This window comes from Leguminivora glycinivorella, chromosome 12, assembly GCF_023078275.1.
Source record: "Leguminivora glycinivorella isolate SPB_JAAS2020 chromosome 12, LegGlyc_1.1, whole genome shotgun sequence".
NCBI classification, from domain to species: domain Eukaryota; kingdom Metazoa; phylum Arthropoda; class Insecta; order Lepidoptera; family Tortricidae; genus Leguminivora; species Leguminivora glycinivorella.
The window spans coordinates 22,689,431-22,696,637 of NC_062982.1; positions in this window are offsets into that span (position 1 = coordinate 22,689,431).

Here is a 7,207-nt window from a genome sequence, read left to right on the forward strand (position 1 = left end):
ATTGGCATAATTGTTATATTAATATTCTAATTAACACGAATTAAATTATAATCTATTGAAAATATTTCAACTTGTGCTATCTTAAAGTAGTCACACCACTATATATATAAATTAAAACCGAAATAAATTACACATATGAAAAAAAAGTGACCAAGGCCTCTGGTGCATGAGGCTGGAATCGAACCAGCGTACTCTGCAATCGCGGCCGATGCCTGTTTATCCGGTCGGCCACCCAGATCGGTCGAAATTATCTCATAGAGGCCTTGGTCACTTTTTCTTTCATATGTGTAATTTATTTCGGTTTTAATTTATATATATAGTGGTGTGACTACTTTAAAATAACACAAGTTGAAATATTTTCAATAGATTATATTAATACTAGCTTTTGCCCGTGGCTTCGCTCGCGTTAGAAAGAGACAAAAAGTAGCCTACGTCACTCTCTATCCCTTCAACTATCTCCACTTAAAAAATCACGTCAATTCGTCGCTCCGTTTTGCCGTGAAAGACGGACAAACAAACAGACACACACTTTCCCATTTATAATATTAATATGGATTATTTGACAAAAGAAAGCAAAGTTTCGGCTTTGTCAATATTTTTTCCATGACTGTTTTCTACAGGCAAACTAGATAAGATGCTCACTGCTCCGTATTAAGACGCGATGACAGCGCGAGTCAAGCTAGGAACATACTACGCGGACGTCCGCGGTCGCGCGACCGCGACCGATCAGTGTGCACGGTCTTCGGGACGTGGCTTCGGCTGACCAAAACATCCAGCGAGCCAGATTTCGATCGGACGTCCGTGCGCTCAAGGCCACCTCCACGACCGACGACCGATAGTTTGCACGATTAAGGCATGATTTAGACGGGCGATTTTAGATACATTTCTGAATGTTAAGGTTACAAACAACTTAGCGCATCAATCAAATGTGCAATGTAATGAAACTCGTATACGAGTTTTCCTACCGTCTAAATGGGCCCTAAGTGTATATTCACTAGATCCGCGTCCGCGGTCGCGCGACGGCGGACGTCCGCGTAATGTTCCTAGCTTTATAGATCGTCGTCGAGCGATGAACTAACTCACTCGCTCTCTCTTTTATTCCCACGGAAGCGACTATCTTTCGTTCGTTTCTATCGCCGACTGCTCATCCCTTCTCGCTTCTGGTGGGACCAGTGCCTTAGTGTAAAAGTGAAGAAAATAAAAACATACAAGTTTGCTCTGTAGGACTTCTTTATTCCGAAAATCGTAGGATACAAATGTAAAACTATGTTACAATGGAGCACCATACACAAAATCATATTGCAGTAAATACAGGTTAAAACTACATAATGCAACTAGCGAATCAAACAAAAGATATTTTTAAAAACACAAGTTTTAAACATCATAGTGTTCCGTTTTCTTCAATTTTACATAGATTTTAGTTAGATATTTTTATCTGTCTATCTATTTATTTGAAAGGAACGTCATTACGATGTTGCCACTTTTTAATTTTAACTCTTTGCTGGTTGTACCTAAGGCCGTTTTCACATTATCCGATCCGATATCGGATGTCGGAAGGATTTCAATAGAAAAAATCCAAGATGGCGCCTGTAATGTATGGGATATCGGTCCGACATCCGATATCGGATCGGATAATGTGAAAACGCACTTAGGGTCACTTGCACCACCGAAAATGGAGGGACAGTTGACAGCCCACTATCTATCTTTCTATATAGCCTTTTCTTCTGAACATGGTCTGGTGTTTATGATTGTTTGTTTAGATGAAGTCGCGTAGTTCAGTGTGCCTGTTGGCATAGGCCTCCTCCAGCTCTTTCCAGTATTTCCTCTGCCTTGCCAGTCTAGTCCAGAAAGGCCCTACAGTGGTTATAATTTCGTCCTCCCATCGTTTGAGTGGTGGGCGTTGAGCTCTTGAACCATCTAACCATGAGTTAAGCGGGTGGTGCAAGTGCCCTGAGGAGTCTAAGTGCCTAATACTGTCGTATTTTCAATTAATTTGTCATACGCAAAAGGAATTATGTAATTTTAACCTTATATAAAGACACGAGAGACAAACCATCTCTAAACTGCACTATTCCAATTGTAATTATATTTCATTGCTCGGCGACGAAGTATAACTCGCCCGCGCTATCATCGCGTCTCTTTTATTTACACGGGAGAGACTATCTTTTGTTCTCTTCTATCGCCTATAGCCATCGTTTAATCGCTTTTGGGACCAGTGTCTAATTTCTATTCTCTTCGCAAAGATATAACAATGTACACCAGTGGCGGCTGGTGAAAATTTCTGCAAGGCAACACTGAGCAAAAAGTAACCTACCCTTTACATTAGGTACTTCACTATTAATCAATTTTAGGCAAGCCTGTGGGAATCGGCTTGTATGGATGCTAGAAAACTTTTGTATTTGTACACGTTCGGTGACAGTAGTAATTTACATATTTCACAAAATCAAAGAGGATCGAGTATTATAGAGAGTTACTGTCAAAGTAAAATGTGTAATCACAGTGCATAGCCTGCCATCTCTCGACACAGGCTTAAAACTTTTGAACCTCAGTTTTGACAATTTGGGCCATATTCTTAGCTTCATATGTTTTAAAATGTCAAATATTAATATTAGCGCCATCTAGCTGAGCGTACCCCAAAGGTGTAATGCCATCTAGGCCACCGTACCTTTTTCTGTATGGTACTGAGGTACGTTTTTTTCTTAGACTTTATCTGGCTATACGGAGTTATATATGTCTTTGATACAATATAAAAAGGTTTCTGCACAAGGTTTTGTTTGGAGGTAAGGGCAATATAAAGATGGTTCGTCTACCAACTAAATACGAACAATACTCACTTACAACTATCATGTATAGAAGGGTCGAAGGCAAAGCTTAGTCTTGACATGTTCAAATAATTGGGAACATCAAATTAAATCTCAGGAAAAGGTACTTCTATCATAATATTCATCATCATCATAGGTAGACGGTCAACCAAATCTTGGCACTAAAAACGGCGGCGGCATATTTGAAAAATTTAGGGCTCAGCGGCCAATTGTTTTCAGAAAACGCGTGTCGTCCTAAATATTAACGTTGGCGGAATCATAGACGAGCCTTAAGTGCGTTTTCACATTAAATAAATAAACATTGGGTACACCTTACAGGCTTACACAGATCAACTTAGCCCCAAACTAAGCAAAGCTTGTACTATGGGTGCTAAGCGACGATATACGTAATTAAATAGATAAATACATACCTACTTATATACATAGAAAACATCCATGACTCAGGAACAAATATCTGTGCTCATCACACAAATAAATGTCCTTACCGGGATTCGAACCCAGGACCGCGACATTATATACGTCGGATATCGGATGTAGGGCCGATCGATATTCCACATTACAGGCGCCATCTTGATTTTTTCCATTGAAATCCTTCCAACATCTGATATCGGATCGGATAATGTGAAAACGGTCTAATACTTCTAATTGATTGAAAATGTAGGGGCGAATAGTTTATTTCCATAGAAAATTTGAATTTCGCGCCTTTTTTGTGCTAAGATTTGGTTGACGGTCCATCAAATATTAATTAAAGTAAAACTGTATCGATATAATTATGTAATATATTTAAAGGGGATATATACATATGGCAGTGCGTACGTGGTTCTTTATGGTTTGATTAATGTACAAAGTAATATACAATAATTACAACTAATAGAAGCTATAACAAATAATCTTAAATTGTGACATTTATGCGTTTACGTACCCCAGTCAAAGAAGACATTATTCAATTTCTCTATAGTGATTTTTTTTTTAAATCTGCATTACACCAAATTACACTCATATCTCTTAAAAATATAGACTGTATGGGCTTATTTTACTTTATGGTTTGTAAGTACGGAAACCAAAAAATAAAATGTCCACATTGAAGTATTGATGAACCTAAAAATGCGAACGTATGGTCCAATAGCCATGATATAAATCGGAGCTCATATAACCCGGCAACCTTCAAATCAAGGGTGAATAGGCATCTTCTGGGCAGTGGCGGTACAGCCATATAAGCCCAAAAGCCGGGCTTGCCCTAACATTTTTAAAATCGCGCGCTAATATTAGATATTATTAAGTTCTCCCTAAGTGAAGCTCACGGCCGACCGACCATACGGTACAGACCACAGCATGTTGCCATGTTTTGCCGTGGCGCTAGTGCAGCGCGGAAGAGCACGTTCACTACGTTCAGCTATATCTTGCTCGCTCGCACTCGTTGGCTTGCAATGGGGCTTGCTCTTGCATCCTTTTTTCCTAGCTTTTAGCCTACATTCTGCCTAGCAACTTATATAACTGTTTGTAGGTATATATAGAACATTTGTTCCACGATTTAAGCCGGGCTTTTGGTATGAAGTGAGGAACAAGATTGAGCGCGCGTTTGATTGACAACTTCAAGTGTATTATTATTTAGTCGAAAGTTTTATTTGCGTTAAGTGAATGTGCTCTTCTTCGTTTTCTTGTTATTAAGTGTTTAATTCGTTTAAAAATCCAATTGACAATGGATGAATTTGTTCCTTGTGACGGTGACAAATGCGTGGTACACATATTACTCGACGAAGGCAAGGTAAAGTAGTTAAATTTTGCCCAAAAACGATACATTATTTCCGCGCGAAAACCAACGCCCGGCTTGTGTATTTCTCAGAAAAGTGCGGCGCGTAATAGAACATTTTGTAGGGCTGTGAGTTCGAAAATTGAAGATTAAGTAGTTAGATATTGCCAAAACGTACCTTTCGGCTTGCCTCACTTTGAAACCCTAGGCACGCCACTGCTTCTGGGCGAGCTCACTCCGTCGTAGGCCACGTCTTTGCCTTTGACTAGTCTGTGCAAAGAGTAAGCCCATTTATAAATAAAAACAAGCTCACACAGATATCGGAATACGCACTCTAATCGTCAATAGAGGCATGTTTATATATTTGTGAGAGTTTTGGCAGCTCCGATATATTTGATAGGCGACTGTACCATGTTTTTTGCATCCTCGTTTATTCCGCATATCCAGTAAGGAGGGAAACGGTGCAATTATAAGTTGAAAAGTACTCCTTATTGATTGGGGTACCGTTAGTAAAAGGTTAATGGTGCACTAAATAACGTCCATTTATTATGTGACTTCAATATCAAGGCAATAACATCTTAGTTTACGAACCAATCCCTGAATCTATCGTTATGTGCCGTTTACAATCAAACGGTACCACATTCTTGGTTGTTCTGACCGATTCGGGAATTTTATTACATTTTAAATTGTCAGTCGCCGTACAGTCAAGATATTATATATAGATGCCGACAAAGTGCCAAAAATATATATCCTTAACGTATGAACATGAACAATAAGTCGTGTATACAGATTTTGGACACTTTGTCCGTGTATACTAGTATAATTGCGTACCTAATAGTACATTACGATACAAGTGCGTAAAAAAGGAAGTTCGAAACGAGTGGCGATAAATTAAAACACGACCGAAGGGAGTGTTTTAAATCGACACGAGTTACCAATTTTCTTTTCGCACGTGTATCGTACGACGTTTTTCAGTACAGATGAGCCTCCAAAGTTTCGACCCTTCATATAATGAACCACTTTTCGCACTAGTGCGTAAAAAAACAACATCTGTACTGAAAAATATTTCGTGTCGATTTAAAACACTCCCTTCGGTCGTGTTTTAATTTATCGCCACTCGTTTCGAACCTCCTTTTTTTCGCACTAGTATCGTAATGTACTGTATTAATTGTGGTCTGAACTTGGCGCAACAATTTCCAATTTTCAAAAATAATATGAATTAGTGTGACTTTAGAGTAATATTACTGTTCGTGTGCTTTCAAATAGATTACAATATTTATTATTTCATAAATTATATCTTTCATAAATAATTAAATTAAAATACCATTTTATGAAAAAATCTAAAGTTTTAATGAAAGCCAATTTATTACGAAAAAGTAAATTGAAGGAGATAAATCCTAATACTCAATTTCCTATGTTTTTTTATAGATACATTATTTTAATGGAATTATTTTATTTGGGGCATTTACATTTGGCACGACACTCGCTACTTTTTACTTTTACATTTTTAATGTTATTTTACGCAACAGTTGTGAATAAAGAGAAAATAATAAATATTGTGTCGAATTTATACAAAAGGTTTGAATTTATCTTGTTGGTAATAATTTAATCTCCGAAGTGAAAACAACAAAAAATAACCCAATATAATGAAGTGAAAAATAATATAATTCATTTAAAACGGATACAATATTAAATATGACATTTCAATAATTATCATTAACACGATTTTAAATCTTACTACAATAAATAAAAATTAATACATTTATAACCTAAAAAGTAATACTAAAACAGTCAAAATAAGTCAACTATACAACCTTCAAGTATGGGTAAATACAAAGTAAATATTTTATTGGTCTTTACATTACTTACTTATATACAATATTAATTCCATACAAATGTCGTTATCAAAAAGTAAAATTATAATCTAGTTAATTAAATATAAAGAATTAGAGTAAAAATAAACATTTGTGACAAATAATTAAATGCGTATACGCGAGATAAAAATAATACTATTATCATTTTAGTTATATAAAGGTCCAGTCCTTTAACCCTTAAATGCATAGTGATTTATATATGAATCATACATTTTTGACTCTATTGACAGCATGTCAAAATTCAAATTTGAATAAATCTTTGTCAAGGCCATGCATTTAAGGGTTAAAAACAGGGTGTCCGAAAACTTGCACGTGAAGGGAAAGAACCTTAGATATCCTAGATTTGATAAACATATTATATAAATCAAACATTTTACGTTGTTTCACTCTTTTAAAATACTATGTTACTTTAGTAGAATTATAACTTTTTGTCCGTTCCTTGACATCCTAAAAATAAGAGTGTATTTTTAGGCTTTTTGATTCCCAGACGGTCGTATTTATTAGTATATGTTTGAATGCAGCGTTACTTTTCTTTCAATAACATTTGTTTTTTTTTTTTTTTTTTAAATATCCTATCTACGATATTTAAGGTGGCATAGTCTTGAGACGCCCTGTATACTTTGTGGATTTCCATTGTAAAAGGGTCCTTATTTTTCAAATTTAATAATGACTTTTTCACCCGATATTCTAAGAGAAATTCATCCTTATTGCAGATTAAGTAATTATAGTATTATAAAGTACATTGATAAAGTGAGATATCT